At 41.2% G+C, this 17915-nt stretch overlaps 1 protein-coding gene across 2 annotated transcripts in view; it reads left to right on the top strand.

Moving 5' to 3' along the window:
* The window catches only part of spsb1 (splA/ryanodine receptor domain and SOCS box containing 1), a 58729-nt gene that overhangs the window by 39181 nt on the left and 1633 nt on the right, over window positions 1-17915 (top strand). The gene's annotated exons all lie outside the window — the stretch shown is intronic.

The raw sequence follows: 17915 nt of genomic DNA on the forward strand, positions 1-17915 counted from the left end.
TCAGATTCTCCAGCATCTGCAGTTCCTGCTATCTGTGATACAGATAGCAGCTTGTCACTTTTTTTTTATATATAATGTCTGCAAGTATCTACTAATTCTGTGCTTCTACCAGTCCAGAGACACTAACCCAGTAGCAACTTTCCAGCCTTTACATTTACCCCGCACCCCAGTGCCTGCTGGTCCTCACCTTAGCTCCCAGACTGATCTTCATCCTCCACTTAAATCCTTTTGTTTGAATCCACACTCTCTCCTGCTCATTTGGCAATGTTCTGTTATCCTCCTTCGATTGCTTCTATTTTGAGCTTCTCAATATCTGCAGTTTTGACCTTTCTCGTGTGCCCCTGACTTTTTCATTGGTGGTAATGCTATCAGGTACCTATGGCACAAGCTCAGGAGTTTGCTCCCTAAGACTGTCAGTCTCCCTGTGTCCCCTTTTTTTAAAAAACCCTTTTTTTTAACACAATGAAAGGATCAACAATGTTGTGTTGATGCAGGTTGTTGTTGCTTCACAACCCTTTTGTTTAGTGCTATTTTGTTTTTGAAAGGCTTGGAAAAACTCTCCTTTTTAAATTGCTGTGTCACCCAGCCTCTTAATGCTTGATCTCTTATCAGATGCTGGAGTGATCTGGATGAATACAGAGCTTTGTGGCAGAAAGAATGGCCAAAGTTATTTGAGTTTAAGAACGCAAAAACCATTTTCTTTAGTTAGTCTCTGACTTTGTGCCTACTTGCAGAGTTTAATTGAACCAAGCTTAAAATAGACTTTTTTTAAAAATCTTTCATCGGTCTAATGTTTTGGAGTTAGTGAGTTTAAAAGTATAGACAAGTGCTTGTTTAGATCTCCACTCTGAACAGGGATTGGATGTTTGTCCTGGTGGAAAATGCTTGTAACTTTTAGTATTGATCAGAAAACCACTTGCATTGTAGCCACTAAAATGCTACATACTGCAAATGCTGAAAGCGTAAAATAAGTCATTCTGAAAATGCTCAGTGAGACTTGGAGAGGAAAGTAAATTTTATAGTTTGAGCTCGCTTCCTCACTCCCTCCCTCGCCCTTGCTCCCTCCCTCGCTCTGGATATCGGAAGCTTGTCGAAAACTCAGATTTCAAAAATGATGGCCATCCTTCCTTATCTGGGGAAGTAATTGTCCCCCACCCCCATACCATGTGGCTTAAATAGAATGACCCTTTGGGCTTCCAATTGTAAACTTTTATTTAAACGTATTAAAGATATTTAAATTTTAATTAATTGTCATGTTATCAGTCTCCTTTTTTTAAAAAAAAAATGACCTTTTTTTACAAGCTATGGTCTCTCAATCATTTTCTTGGTCACTTTAATAAAATGTAGAAAGTTGGCTAGCAAAACCTTGCTCATTCCTGGATCATTTTGAATGATTTGATATCCCATGTATAGACTTTACAAATATAATTTTTAGTTTTTTTTTATCCATTTCCTTTTTTTTTGCCTCCATCCATTAGGGACTATTAAAGATCAGATTTTTTTCCAAAAAGAAGAATTAAGTTGTTTCAATCAGAACCAGTACACTTTTTTTTTTGAAAAGCAGCTGTGGGACTACAAGACTGGAAGAAAGCCAGAGTTGTTTTACAATTCACCAGACAAGTAGCCACACTGAGAGCAATTCTCAAACTGCTCTGTTTTGGCAGAGGAGGAAGTGAGGGAAGAGAGCCATAGAATATATGATCTTGGGTTTCCCCAAATTTTCCTTGTGTTATGTTGTGATTAATCCTTAACCCAAACAGGGGGAATTTTTTCTTTTTGTAAATCTTCTTCCTTCCCTTTTTTTTTTGTTGGAAATTCAAGTTAACAATTCCCATCTGCAGAGTTGTGGATAAAATTCCTGCTCTGATTTTAAAAAATGATTATAATAGCTGAGAACATTCTTTCTTTTGGCTCTTAACCACAAGCATTGGTAAATCTGTCTTGAGCAACTTTTTATAACTGAATTGAAGACTTTTCTCTAGGCTATCTTCATTTGAATCCCTTCGTGGCCCCTCAGCCCTTCCTTTAAACTTGAAAACAACTTAAAAAAAGACTTCTCTCCACTTAAGCTTTTGGAGCACTGCTCCTTCATCAGGTAGAGATTTCAAATAACGTGGTGATGTGTCTTCTGACTTCATCTGAGCCATCACAGGCACCCTCACAGCAAAAGGAATTCGATGCGGAGAAGTGAGTCCCTGATCTCAGTGGCCAGTGGGTCTGCTTGTAGACCTGAATAAGTCAGGAATATGGCTTTGAGATAAAAGGTGTAGAGCTGGATGAACACAGCAGGCCAAGCAGCATCAGAGGAGCAGGAAAGCTGACGTTTTGGGTCTGGACCCTTCTTCAGAAATGGGGGAGCGGAAGGGGATTCTGAAATAAATAGAAGGGGGGGAGCCAGATGGAAGATGGATGAAGGAGCAGATAGGTGGAGAGGAGATGGACAGGTCAAGGAGGCGGGGATGGAGCCAGTAAAGGTGAGTGTAGGTGATTCCAAAAAAAAAACCATTTTAAAATGTACCTAAGTTAATTAAGCTTTACTGTTAAGTTTTGTTTACTCTGGACTACTTTTAATTTGCCCATTTCCTTTACTTTAAAAGGATGTGTTTGGCTTTTATTTCCAGGATCTGGTACTCCATTGCCTTTCCCCACTAAGAACTGGTTGAAGCTTGTTTTACTGGCTGGTTGGAGTACCCTGGCCATAAGCAAATGGAAAAGATTTTAAATGCAGAATGAGCAATTGTCTGTCGTCTTTTTAACAAAAACTGCAGCTTTAGATCAATATATGAGCATTTCAGGAATCTTTTGAGGCAGAGACTGTCTTGTGTGATAGGGTGGTAATTGCCTGACCCTCTGGGCCAGAATGGTGCAGTACAAATGCAAGGGCAGAAAAGTGGTCGTGACGACGAATATCTGATCAGCCATGATCCAAATGAAAGAAAGAGCAGGCTCGAGGGGCTGAAAGGCCTACACCTGTTCTTATTTCTTATGGTCTTACTGTGTTACAAACCTGCTACTGTTGGAGAGATTGAGGCTGTGCATATACGCACAAGAATTCAATACAATCCAAATCACACAATATTCTTATGGTTAAACCTTTGATAACATAGGGTTTTTAAACAAGGTCAACCATACGCTTCAGGTAACAATTTTTGGTGTTTTAAATCCAAGCTAATGCTGCCAGTTAACTTGCAAAATGCTTGTACTTTCTGGGTTCACGTGGTCAGAAGACACAGGACACCAGGTTCATAGTCCAACAGGTTTATTTAGAATCACAAGCTTTCAGAGGCTGCTCATTCAATCAGGTGAAGTCATCACCCAATCCAGCGTTTCACCTGCAGGAGCAATGCTCCAAAAGCTTGTGACTTTCAATAAACCTGTTAGATTAATGTTTAACCAGGTGTCGTGTGTGACTTCTGACTTTGTCCACCCCAGTCCAACACCGACATCTCCACGTCATGGGTTCACATAGAAGTTAGAGAATTAGACTTTAATTACCTGAACTGCCTTCAACGTTCATTGATTCCAAATGGTTGCCCGTTTTAGGCCTTGTAAGTAGGACTTGCTGCACCCACGATTTGGTGTCTTGTACAGTGTGTGTTTTAGGTGGTGATGCTGTTGGCAATGAAACACATTCCTTCAGACTATAGGCTGTGTCCTGTCAGTAAGCTCTCACTTTTTTTCTTTTTATCCCATGGACCTGAAATTGTTCAAGGTCTGCAGTGAATAGATTGAGCTGTCTTTCTTTCCATGAAAGCTTTTGAACACTTAATTACAAGGGATTTTAACCAAGAAATTGATGATTTGTTAGAGCAATAGATTAAGATCAACAATGGCTAACCTATTTTAGCTAATGATTTTTATCTGGTACCCAAGATATGTATAGAAAGCTGAACCCCGTACACAACTGTATGCCTGCCTGAAGCAATCTTGACATTCCGATAGTGTGTAGACTCCTTTTTGAAATTGAAAGCAAACTAATGCATTTGGCTCTTGAGTGCTTGATTCCCTGAAATTTTTCACACCTAATCTAATATGCCAACAAATAGATGTAGCAGTAAACTGGAACACAAATCTTGACCTGCTTTTACAACTTCTTATTTTTAGTTTAAAAATAGAATCCTGAGTCAATGGTAGCTGTTAAGGTTTTTCTTTGGTGTGTGCAGTTTGGCGTGGGAGGATACCTGGTCCCTGTTGCTGACCTTGACTTGGCTAGCCAGGAAGGAGACAGTGCTCCAACCTTTCTATTAATGATGTAAGCTTGAATGACTCTGGAAGGGGATTGGGAGTAGGTCTCCACTGCTTCCTGGCAGCTGGGCATTGACTCACTTCAATATTGGGATAAGGTGGGGAAGTGGCGGGAGGGCAATGAATAGAAGATATAGCTTCCGATTTAGTATTGCAAACTAGAGATTAAACAGCACTCAAAACCAGATGCTGCTTTTAGAAATTCTGAGGTACCTTTTTTTAATTTGTGCTGAATGTGGTTTAATGTTACACGCTGGAATGCTATTTGATGAGCACTGCACATGTCATCAACCATCCCATTTTGGTATGTTACCTAATGGAGTGAATAGTTAGACTCTTGTACAGACTTTGTTTGTCTCATGATTCATCTTAAAAAGAATTGGCTGAATGTCTAGCGATGGTTTGAGGAACATAGATGGCGATCAGATACTTGGTGGTGAAACAGGGCTGAGCTCCAAGATGAGCAAGAAAAGGATAGTGAGGGAAGGAGGCCTGCATCTGTATAATGGTTTCTGTGCCCCCTGAATCTCTTGGTGCTTTGCTGTAAATAATGTGCAGTCACTCCTTTAGTAAAGGATGGACAGCAACCAACTTACAATAAATGCAAAACTCTGTACGTGCTGGAAACAAACAGAATGCTGAAGAAATTCAGCAGGTCTCGTAACATCAGGAGAAAGGTGCTTTTTTTAATATTCATTCACCAGTTGAGTATTGGCTAAGCCAGCATTTATTGCCCATATTCTCGTTGCCTGAAGGGCAGTTTTGAATCCACCAGATTATTGTTGTTCTGGAGCTGCATGCAGGCCAAACCAGATACGGATGGCAATTTCTGCCTTTTAAGAGGCATTAATGGTCATTAAACTCCAGATTTGTTTTATGGAATTCGCATTCCTCCATCTGCCCTAGCAGGTTTCAAACCTGGGTCCCCAGAACATTAGCCTGAGTCTCATTAAATAGTCTAGTGATAATACCACTCCGCTGTTGACTCCTCAGTAACACTTCGAGTTGGAATGACTATTCGTAACTAGAAGCCAACTTACAAACCCCCAGAAACAACAAGGTGGTGATAACAGGAGAATCTGTCCCTGAAATAAGGAGTTAATTTTCTGACTTCTCTTGCATAAATGCCCCAATATATGCTTTTCAGCATGTGTCTGTGCTGATTGGTGATTACTTTCCAACTCTTTCAAACAAAAACTTGCAAAAATTAGTGGCTCAGCCCTCGGTCTGTTACTGATATCTGGAATCTGCTCTTGGCCTTTCCAGATCAAAGTTGCTGAAGGTTTCTCCTTCCTGATATTCCTTTAGATCTTGGTGCCATATCTTACCAGGAGGCGTTTATTCTGTCTCACTTTCTGTATCTCCATTTACTCAATAATTAGCTCCTCCTTGGGCATTGCCCCTGGATTGAGAATCATTGTCTTCCTCCAGTTGTGTGGGCCCTAAAGTGACAAGATGGTCCACACGCCCTCACGGGTGGTCTAGGGTGAGTGGTGTCTGCAAAAAGTGGTTCAGGTTTCTGCACCCTCCTTCCATAGTTTGCACCTCACCTCCAATGGGCCCAGACAGAGATCCTCAATGGTTGGCACCTTTTCGCAGAAGTTTCTCCCTTCTTCCTTGAGCGAGAGGTTCCCACAGTAGTGGGGTATTACATCTTTCAGGAAGTCTGAGGACTTTTTTTTTTTTTTTGAGGTATTTCCTTTGCCCTCCTGCTAACTACTTACTGTGATGAAGCTCCAAGTAGAGAGCTTGTTTTGGGAGTCTTGTCAGGCATTGGGCATATGGATAATTTTGGCTGATTTTGAAATCAATTCCTCTTCTTCTAAACTAAAAGTAGAGTTCCCTCTACACCATATCCTGCAAACAGACATGGACAACAAGGGGTTTTTTAAAAAAAAAACAGAACAAAGTGGCTCTCTGCTCGGTTCTTCTAAACTGAAAGTAAAGTTCTCTTCTCTTGCCACTTGTCCCCATCCAACGCTAATCCCTGCCTCTATGCTGGGGTGTTGGCCTGAGAGGACACTGGTATTGGAGTGTGTGTCATGCTAGTGTCATGATTTTGTGGAGGCATACCTGGAGAGATTTCTTGAGGGGTTTAAGGTGTCTCTCAATGTCCATGTCTCCAACCATGCAGGAGGTCTGGTAACACTGCTGCCTTGTCGACCATGAGCTTTGTTGGGTTCGAAATCTTTGTCATATATCATCATTCTGACTCCAGTTGGCTGGCTCAGCATTTTGGAGGAGCAGCGTCCAGTTTTACATCTATGCTTTCCATTGCCAAGAGGAAGCTGTCAAAGTATGGGAATTGATCCACGTAATCCAGTGGCTCGTTGTGGACCTTGGTCTGGGACAGTATAGTGTGAGCTGCCTGGTAGAGAACTTTTTTTTTGTCTTGTGAATGTTTAACCCAAGGCCTGTCCTCTTTGTTTTTGTGAATGCATTGCTGGTTAATTTGGTGCTTTGCCTGTGTGGACACGAGGCAAGTGGTATTGATATATTACATGTTGACTAGAGGTTGAGGTATTAGCCTAGTTTTTTTTGAATGGAGAACAGAAGAATAGGGTTATTGAAATGGGGGGGAGAGGGGGAGAAAGTGCAGCACAAGGACTTTGGTGGGGAGTGGGAGAGTGATGCAGTACTTGTGCACAAAACACAGAAACCAAGTACACAAGAGATAGTAAGAACTGCCAGTGCTGGAGTCGGATAAGTGTGGAGCTGGAGGAGCACAACAGGCCAGGCAGCATCAGAGGAGCAGGAATGCTGAAGAAGGGTCCTGACCCGAAATGCCAGCTTTCCTGCTCTGTTGATGCTGCCTAGCCTACTGTGCTCCACATTGTCTTAACCAAGTACGTGAGCTGTGTCAGTAAATCTGTTTAATACCAACAGGACATGTTGAACAAACTGATGTTTGAAATGTATTGACTGTTCAAAGTAAATTGAACTTTTTCAATTACTAGAATTTTAAAAGAAAATGTTCAATGTCAGTGTTTGTATTAACAATCTCCTTCTTTTTTTTTTTTTTTTTGTTTAGCTCAACTTGCCAGTATTTAGAATCTGGCTATTGTGTATTCTTAAATACTGTATAGTCAACCTGTTAGAATTCCAAGCAAGACCTGCTTTCTATGGTGTTTTTTTTAGCCATAATCTACGAAAGAAGGTGAACACAGAACCGGTCTATATTTCTGCTTGTTTTTTGAGTTAGCTTTAATGGCACAAGTGAGTCAAGAAGCCAAGAAATTATAGGCCATTTAAAGCATAAAGGAGTTTGTCAAAGCTGGTGTTTATTTTTAATGCTGGGAGTCTGACGAACAAGGCAATGAATTGAGGGGACAAACTCACATCATGGGGTATGAAGTCATTGCTGTCACTGAAAAGTGGTTGAGAGAGGGGCAGGATTGGTCGCTCAATATTCCAGGATACAGGATCTTCAGGTGAAACAGGGAAAGAGGTAAAAGAGGAGGGACTGTTGCAATATTGATCAGGGAATCCATTATAGCAGCAAGGAGCAATGACACCTTGGAAGGCCCCCCAAATGAAACTATATGGATTGGACTAGAAAACCAAAAAGGAGGGATCAGTGTGGAGTGTGCTATAGACTACAACGCCTACTCCCCCAACCCACCACTAAACAGTCCAAGAGAAATCGTGGGAATTTGGGCAAATTTTCAGAAATGTGACAGTGGTAGTTTGGGCCTGGAGCCGGAGGACATAGGTAAGGTTCAAAATGAATACTTTGTCAGTGTTCACGATTGAGCTAAATGATGTGGGTATAGGAATCTGGGAAAAGGTTTGATATATCTAAAGAAATGAGTGGCCTGGCTGACTTGGAAAAAGAGGTAAATCTCCAGGGCTAAATGAAATCAATCCCAGGTTATTGAGGTGAGGAAGGGAGGAAGTAACAGAGGTATTGGTAATAATTTGCAATTTGCCGGCCGCAGGAGAGGTGGGTGAGGACAGGATGACAGCTAGTGTGGCACCATCCCTCCTGAAGGGAGAAGGGGATAAACCAGGGAAACTACCGGCCGGCCAGTCAGTCTCTCTCCTCTGTTGGAGAAACTATATTGGAAGGAGTCCTGAGTTCAGAATTAATCTGCACTTGGAGAAGCAGGGATTATTTCAAGAGCAGGCAGCATGGCTTTAAGGGGAGGTCATGTCTGACCAACTTGGCTTGAAGTTTTTTTTCGAGGTGATCAGGTGTGTAGATGAGAGCCATGTAGTTCACTTGGACTTCAAGGCTTTTGATAAGATCTTGCACGGGAAGCTGATAGCAAAGGTAAGAACACAAAGTCTAAAGATATTTGGCTCGTTGGATTCAGAACTGGCTGAGTCACAGGAAGCGGAAGGTGATGGTTAAAGGTTATGTTTTTTTTGTGTGACCGGGAATCTGTCCATTGGTTCTACAGGGATCCGTGTGGGGTCCCTTGCTGTCTGGTTTACATAAACGATTTTAGACTTGAATGTAAGAAGGTTGATCAACACGTTTTGTGGATGATGTGGGTAAATAGTGACAGCCTTGGATTGCGAGAGGATGTAAATGGATTGGTCAGATGGACTGAGTGGCAAATGGAAATCAATCTGGATAAATGAGGTGATGCACTTGAGCAGGGCAAATGAGGCAACTGAGCACATGACTAAGGTAGCATCTTGGGAAACCAAGAATCTGAGGGACCTTGGATGCATGTGCACTGCTCCCCTAAGGGAGCAGGACGGGTGGATAAAGTGATTTAAGGTGGCGTATGGAATATCTGCATTTATGCTCCAAAGCATGGAGTTTAAGAACAGGGAGATTATGCTGGAACTGTATAAATAGTCTAGCTGTGACCTAACCAACCATCGTGCAGTTCTGGAGAGGGGACAGAGGAGATTTTTAACTTGGGCTGGAGAGTTATGAAAAGACTGGACAAGCTGGGGTTTTTTCCCTTGGAGCAGATGTGGTTGAGATGGAAAAAAATTGAGGGGCAGGGCAGACAGGAAGGAACTTGCCCCTTGGCAGCATCAATGACTGGGAGCATAGATTTAAAGTAAAGCGCGCAAGGCTCAAGAAATGTGAGGAATTTTTTCACGCAGTGCAGTGAGAATCTGGAGCTCACTGCCTGTAAGGGTGGTATAGGCAGAAAACCTGTACACTTGCAATGCCAAGACATACAAGGCAATGGGCCACATGCTGGAAGCTGGGATTAGAATTGTTAGGTGTTCAGTCTGGACCTGCACAGACTCAATGGGCTGAAGGGCCTCTGTGCTAGGGACCTCTGGCTGTGACTTTGTAACTGAAGAGGGGTTTAAGCTGGGAGTTTGAGTGCAACAGTGTTGAAACAGTGCTCTTCAGCAATCTGTTGAAATATTTGCCAAGTTTGTGTGGGCCTATTGTTTACTATGGCTGTGTGTCCCTCTGTTTTTGGTGGCGAATTGGCCAAAACATAATGCAAGCGTAGTGTAGAAGTGCTGTTGGAAGTTAGTAGCTGTCTGGTCTGAAAAATAAAAATAATTTTGATCATTTCAATCCCTGTTGCCTATTGTTTAAAGGCCGAGTGTTGCTGGTACCAAAATCCCTTCCAGACTGCTACAGTGGCAGCTTTTAATTTGATTATGTTTGAGTCTCCCTATATTGCTGACAATGGTTCTATATTTAATGAAGATTACATAGCACTAAAGAAAAGATCAACACTAATCCTAGTGCGCAGATGATGGAAAGGGGTGGGGGTTGCAAGTGTTAGGGGGAGGGAGGTGTGGGTGGTGGTGGTGGTGAAGTGTTCGGGGTGGAGAGATGATCTAATTCTGGCAAGTTGTTCAAAATTCTATATTATCTGCAGCATCCAAACCATCAAACACAATTGTTTTTGAGGCGTTACTGCTATTTACCATCAAATGTTTCTACTGGAAAATGTAAAGACTAACCCACTGTCTAGACTCCAAGCTATTGCAAATGATCCCTAACTTCCCAACACTCAGACGTTTTCTTGATACAGTGTTTGTGGGTGGTTTCATCAAAAGCCTGTATTATGTTGAAGCTTGTGAATTCATTTAGTTTACAGGAACTGTCCTGTGTAGGTTGTTTTGAATCCGATTTGATTGAAGTAAATAAAAAGGCGGCCGGGGGGAGGAAAATAGTTGCGTCATGACCTCTGAATTTGTTTAACTCCCAGTTCGTTGTGGAAGTACGTTTTTTTTTTCTGTTTTTGACTGATGTGGCAGCATTTGGTTTCACTGTTTGATTTTTGGTTGAAGATACTAGTCTCCCAGGTATAAGGAGGAAGGAAACGCACGCTCATTTAATTATCGAATTGTTCTAATTCTGATCTGCTTCAATTCTTCTGGTACACCTAGTTAGTGTACTGAAGAAGTGTCATGCTGAACTTGATGGTGCCCCCACCCAAAAGCTTGCTGAGTTTCTCCAGCTGGGCATGGTTTGCCATGTTGGTGGCTGTCTACACGTAATAAGATACAGTTGTGTGTTGCTTGGGCTGGTATGAATGCTGTGGCGATGCCAAGTCTCTATGGTCTGTGCTGCACTAACATCTGTGGATAACCATTTTAAAGAGCTTCTGTGAACTCTGAGTTGCCTTTCAAGGCCCCTTAGTCTGTCTCTGAAATCATCTGTAAAGGGGAGGTTTTAGTTTCAACAAGAACTATATTTTTGTAATGCCATCTGACTAAAATGGGTGGATTTGTAACACTTGCTGTTCAAACTCCTGTGGGATTAATTCATTTTCACTGGGGAGGAATCCCTGAATCTGCAGTTTTCCATTTCACGTCATGGTATTAGTGCTATTACGTAAGCCAGTTGTCCAGGGATCCGTAGGTACGTGTGACAACCTCTTTAACAGCCTTCATAAAGATATTCCAAACAAATTGTTAAAATGCAAGTGACTGGTTTGAAAATGGTTAAATCAACGAGTGCGTTCCACTCCAAGAGGACATGGCCTCTAGTGGTTTCTTCATCAGCATAAATTGAAATGGGCTGTCATGCATAGCTGCTCTCTCACTTGAAATCCACTTTACTGCAAGCACAGCCCTTGTATTAAAACAGTGTCTATACTCTCGGTGGACTGAAGATTGTTGTCCTCCAAAGGATGTTGAAGCAACAATAGACTCTCTTTTATGTCATTCATTTATGTATTCCCTGTGTTTAGAGCTACAGTGCTTACAATATACAATTTCAACACTTGCCAAGCTATGTAATGGTATTATGTGCAACTTGATCTCATTCTGCATTTGTTAGCTGTGAATTGTGAAATATTCACCTAGGAGGGACCAATACAATGTTTTGCCCTTTCAAATCACTAGCTTGGCAATTTTAAGACTAGGAGCTTGGTAAGTGAGAATGACAAATACAGGTGGAAACTCTGGAGTTTACTGCACTAGATTTGGTACATTTCCCTGAATGCATTGTACGTCTCTCAGAACAGGAATTTCCACATCTGATGTGGACCACATCCATTTGCAGTATGACATTTTTTTTATTCATTCACTGGATGTGGGCACTGCTGGCTGGGCTGACATAAATTGTCTGTCCCTAAATTGATTGGAAAGCAGATCAGAGTCGACCCTATTGCTAGGGGTCTGGAGTCACATGTAGACCAGACCAGGTAAAGATGGCAGTTTGCTTCCCCAAAGTATATTAGTGAGCCAGATGGGTTTTTTTTTCGCTAACGATTGACAATGTTTTCACTGTCATCCGTGAAGACTCCAGATTTTTATTGAATTCAGATTCCACTATCATAGTGTGGAAGCAAACCATTTGGCCTATTGAGTCCATGCTGACCATCTGAGAGCATCCCACCCAGACCCACACTCTGTCTTTTTGTACCTCTGCATTTCTCATGGCTCATGGGGAAATATGGGCAATTCAGCACAATCAAGCCACCTAACCTACATATCTTTGGACTGTGGGAGGAAACCGGAGCACCCAGAAGAAACCTATACAGACACTGGGAGAATGTGCAAACTCCACACAGACAGTCACCCAAGGGTGGAATTGAACCCAGGTCCCTGGTGCTGTGAGGTAGCAGTGCTAATCACCAAGACTTGTGTTAATGGTGGTGGGAAAGAATGTTAATTTTTTTTTTTTAAGATGGGTTCCCAGCAGGTGTTGTGCTTTGAGCTGGATGGTAGAGCTGTTGGCCCTGCATTTATCTAGGCAAAATGGGAGTAATCGTTGCAAGCCTGATTTTTCTGCCTGTTTTACAGCTGGTGGACAGGCTTTGGGGAGTCAGGAGGTGAGTTGCTTGTTGCAGGATTCCTGGTCTCTGACCTGCTCTTGCAGCAACAGTTTATTTGGCTGGCACTGTTCTGTTTCTGGTTATTGGTGACAAAGGGTCTCTGGACCTGCAACATTTTACTCTGCTTTTCTACAAATGCTGCCAGACCTGACGAGGTTCTCTAGTACACTCCTTTTTGTGCTTTAGATTTCCAGCATCAGGTCTATTTTAAAGACTTAAATAAAAATAAAATCTGTTCTTTCTCTTGCAAACCACCTCTGTGTATTCAAGTCTTCAGTGTAGGGTTTGAATATACATAACCTGATCCAGAGGCAGGGATGCTACCACTATTACATGTAGGAGTTCTGCTTGGTCCTGAAGTTAACCTATTAGATGTTGTGGGTTGACTTGCTTCATTCAAGACCCATGCAGCATGTTCTATGATTGGGGAAAGTCTCCAATTTCTTGGCTTGTCTGAGGTGGCAGTATCCGCTGGAGGAACAAAGATGGTTCAGTGCAAATCTGTTCAAAAGTCATAGAGGTATACAGCAGAGAAGAAGCCCCTTCAGCCCATTTTGTGTCACTGCTGGTCAGAAACAACTATCCAGCTAGTCTAATCACATTTTCCAGCACTTGGCCCATAGCCTTACTTACATTAACATCACAAGTGTATGTCTAATAATACTGCTTAAATGTATTGAGGCTTTCTGCTCTACTGCCCTTGCAGTGCATTTCAGATTCCCATCATTCTCTGGATGAAAAAATGTTTTTTTTTGCCCTTTTGTATCTCCTCTAAACTTCCTGCCTCCATGTTTTTTTTAAATCGGTCATTGATCCCTCCAGGTTCCTTTTTTGTATATGGTTTATGCCCTGTAAGAGTGTTGCCAGGCCACACGTCAGGATTTGCTTTACAAAATTCCTAATTTTTATATTTGGAATTATAGATAACTGAGTTAGAACATCTAAATTTATTTCAATTTTGTTAATTCATCTCTATTCCCAATTGGCTGACTACCCTCGAAGTAATGCCAGGGAATTTAAACAATCTTTTTGGACCTTCGCATTGCCTTTTATTTAACAGCCTAGAAATATTACCTGGCTTGAACTTTTTTTGAGCTTGCTTTTTCTGGGTTATTGTTCTAACTTTATCCCTACTATGGATATCATGTTGAGACAAATGATTAGGATTCTGAAGGATGGGCTGAAGGGTCATCTGTTTAGCACTTATGAAAAGGCCAAAAGTATGGATTTTGATTAATTGCTATTTATCTCCCACACACTTTTTTTTTTTTTTGTTTTTTTTTTCCATCCACCTTCTCCCCCCCCCACCCCCCCCCCCCCCCCCCCCCCCCCCCCCCAAAAAAAAAAATCCCAGTTCAGATTATGATATAATAGTAATGTCATCTGGTCTGGTGATTCAACAGGCCTAGGATAATAGTTTAGTCTTCCCAAAGCATCATCAATTGTGTAACACTGCATCTGGTTTCATGAAGTGTAGTTTTTTTTTGGTTTTGAAGAAAAATGAGCTGTCAATACCTGGTCTCACTGACATGTGACTCCAGATCCACAGAATTGGTGTTCAGTCTTAACTGCCCTCTGAAATGGCCTATTAAGTTGCTCTGTTCAAGGGCAATTAGTGATGGGCAACAAACAAGGTCTTGCCAGCAGTGCCCATATCACAGTTGTTTTTAAATATAGAGCAAGAACCCATTGTTTTTTTTCTTTAACAGCTCATTTCATTGAAGAGGATCAGGTGTAATTTGTGGTAGGTTTCTTACAAAACTATGTAGCAGACTGGGAGAAGTTGATCAAGTGGATTTCAAACATTGGACATTGAAGACATATTGGCCTGAATAAAATTACACCACCTAGTCACTGAATCAAATTTGTTGTAGAGTTGTGTTGCAGTTAACAGAGTGCTCATTCTTTTTTTGGAGGTTCTTCCTGTTATACGGCTTGAATGCTGTCAAAGCAGATGTCCTGGAGACTGTGTTTTCACAGAACTGTTTTCATCAATGAGTTTGACTGTTGCACTCTGAGTTCAGCTTTCATCTGGAAAGGTCAGTCTGCTTTTCTTGGCAATATCCCATACATTCGTCAGAAGAATGACCAAACTTTAGCAGCCACAGACCAGCCCATTTCTCCAGGGAGGTATACGGTGGGATCTGGTACTGTTCCAAATCTAGTAACCTAATTCTCTCTCTTTTTTTTTTTTTAAGGCAGCAGTAGCATTTTCTTTTTGTGCCAACTATGAAAGTGTAACTGGCATACAGTTTTATTCAGAGAATGCTCTCAATGTTCATTTTTTCGGCTGAGTTTGCTAAGTTCTACTTGCATTTTGGCCCAAGAACACTAGAGAACACATTGCACAGATGGACTGTGAAGAGTTTGAGGGATAAGTAGAGCAGTCATCTGGTGTTTGTCAGGTAATTAAGCTGTATGTGTATGATAGCAGACTGCACATACTAAGCAATCATACAGTCATCCTGTCTTTGGATCGTGAGGGTTAGCATCAAGTTTCCAGAGCTGATTATGAAGATTAGAATTGCTCAGCAGCTGCTGCTCAAGATGCTGAGACGAGCTTAAGGCAATCGTTTTGTACACTTAAAACGTTGCACTTTTTCCTGTGGAATTTTCAAAGAAATTTTTATTCACTGGAAATGTCTTTAAAGACAGTTTTTGTGTTTGTTTTTTTTCCTCCCAAAAACAAGGTGTGAAACTGAAGTGGGAGGATCTGTTTGGTGCCCAACTAGTGTGCTCTCTGCAACATCTTGCACTGTGACTCGATAGGCCGAATGGCCTCTTCTGCACTGTAGGGATCCTAGTTTTCAGCAGCTGTTGGTGAAATTTAGGACATTTCAAAACTAACGCTTGCAAATCTAGAAATCTCTAATAATCTACATCAGCAAGAACTAAACTTTTAACTCCACCTAGAATCCTGTCGAGCCATATTAACATGGGCCAGCAAATGGTTATCAATCCAAAAGTCGGCTATGTTTGCAGATGTGGATTCTCTGTGGCTTTTAGCATTGGAATGGCTGTAGGTTTACTTCCTGTCATACCACTGCCTGATTGACCCCATATCTTTTTAACTCAGTTCCACATGGGTGCAGGTAAAATCTTTCCACCGCTTCTTTTCTATCCTGTCCTCTGCTTTCCCCGCCCACCTCTTCCCCCCCCCCCCCCCCCCAACCCCCAAAACCCAAAAAAAAATTTTGACTCTGGTTTGAGGAAAAAGAAAGCATCACATTTAAATACTCAAACTGCCATCAGGACCAAGCATAACCATGACCCTGGGCTAGCTAAACTTAAAAGTACACTGCTGAAAACTAGTCAGTAGGTTGGATAGCTGGTTTGTGATGCCAACAGCGTGAGCTCCAACCCTGCACAGTCTGAGGTTACCATGATGGGCTCATTTTCTCAACTTCTACACACACCTGAGGCTTGGTGACCCTCTGGTTAAACTCCATCCATTTGGGCTCTCTCCGAACAGCCCTGTGATTCTCTGGAACTGTGGCGACTGTACTTATTTTGGATTATAACAGAGCAAAAGTGCTGAAAATATCAGATTCAACAAATTCTGATCTTCTACTCTCCAGTATCATCCTCTGTTGTAACTTATTTCAGCAAGTTGTAACATTTTGCTTGGTTTATTAGACGGTTTCCTGTTGTCTCCATTTACAACTATTATGAAAATGACTATTAAGAGGGGGCATAATTTTAAGGTGATTGGAGGAAGGTATAGGGGAGATGTCAGAAGTGCGTTCTTCACACAGTGGTGGATGTGTGGAGTGTGCTGTGGCAGTGGTAGTGGAGGCAGATACATTAGGGACATTTGAATGACTCTTGGATAGGCACATGGAGGATAGTAAAATGTAGGATATGCAGGGTAGATTGACCTTAGTAGGATAATAGGTCAGCACAACATTAGTGGGCTGAAGGGCCTGTACTGTTCTATGTTCTATTATTTTTTTGAGGGAGGTGGTGGTAATCTTTTTAAATATTAACTACCAGCCATTGAACAGATGCTTAAAGACCAGTTGGTGTGACCAGGTCATGTTCTTAATCAATAGATAAATATTGTTGTCCACTCAGACATTCAAGTGCATCTCGAAGACAAAATGCTGAATCTCTAAAACATCTGGCAGAAACTGGAGAGAGGTTACAAGCCTTTCGTCCAAAATGAAAAATAATCTACTATAAATTGAGGAAGAATTTTGCCTTTAACAGTTTGCAAATAAAGTAAATATCATCTAATTTTCCAAAGTATGTGCTGAGCTTGTAATGGAACTGCCTGTCTTGGGGAATGAAGCAAAGTGTGGTAAATACTTAACTTGAAGGATAAGCGAAATAACATGCTTTTCAATTCTGAATAGGTATCACTGTCCACTCTGCTCCCCTGTCTATTTTAAAATTGAACACCTTAGTATTTCCAGGATGTATGCTTCACAGGGACAAGATACTTTTAATTCTTAGTGAAGCCATTCCACTATTACCTTTTTTTAATGTTTGAATTTATTTTGTAAGTGAAAACCTATCCAACATGTAGAAACCATTATTGCCTTAACTGAACCCTTGCCTTTTGATATTTTAAGAGCAACACTGTCTCTAACTTGGAAATTGAAGGAAGTCACTTCCAACTGATTTCAGTGAATCCTATTTTTCACTGTCAATTCTTTTCATTTAATTTTTAGTTCCTTTTTATGAAGAACTGCCTTTAATAATAGGACTTGACTGTAACCTGAAGCCAGGTCTCATTTCAATAGCGTTGCTTCTGCTGTAACAAGACCATTCATGCAACATGTCAAGGGTGACTAATGTGCCGTCAGCTCTTGTATTGCAAAATGCCCAGAATAATTGGCTTGATTTGAGATGGTGATGACTGTTAGACAGACATGTAATGACCTGGAGTTTTTCGGGTATTGATCCAACTAATCACAAGGTGAAAACGTGAAACAGTGAGAGAGGGAAAACAAAATTGTGGAGACTAAATTGAAACATCTGTCTAATCCCATGAACCAAACTATTGTATACAAATGTTTAGTGTGTAAATGCAGCTCTATTGTTGACCTTTGGAATCTGGTCCAGTAAAGACAACAGTCCTATCACTGCCATTGATTATTTCACCTGGCTTTTATTTTTTGCATTTTTGACTGAAATAAGCTTTAAAATGTTCTGTAGTCAATTATTTTGTTCAAAAGGTTATTGAAATTTGTTTTAATGGGTGATAATTGGTTACATGTTGGTATTAAGTGAAAATAGTGGTGGGAGATTACAGTACTGTATGTGAGGTGACTGTGTGTTCAATTTTGGGATCTTTGTTTCAACATTCTAAGGTATTGGTTTTTAGCAGTTTGCATCGTCCCTGTTTGGACTTCAGTAGAATTTTAGGATAGTTACTGTTTGTAAACACTTAATGTGCTGATTTAATGCAATGTGACCAACAATAACTTTTTTTTTTTTGTTTTGACT

This window comes from Rhincodon typus, chromosome 31, assembly GCF_021869965.1.
Source record: "Rhincodon typus isolate 14 chromosome 31, sRhiTyp1.1, whole genome shotgun sequence".
NCBI classification, from domain to species: Eukaryota; Metazoa; Chordata; class Chondrichthyes; order Orectolobiformes; family Rhincodontidae; genus Rhincodon; species Rhincodon typus.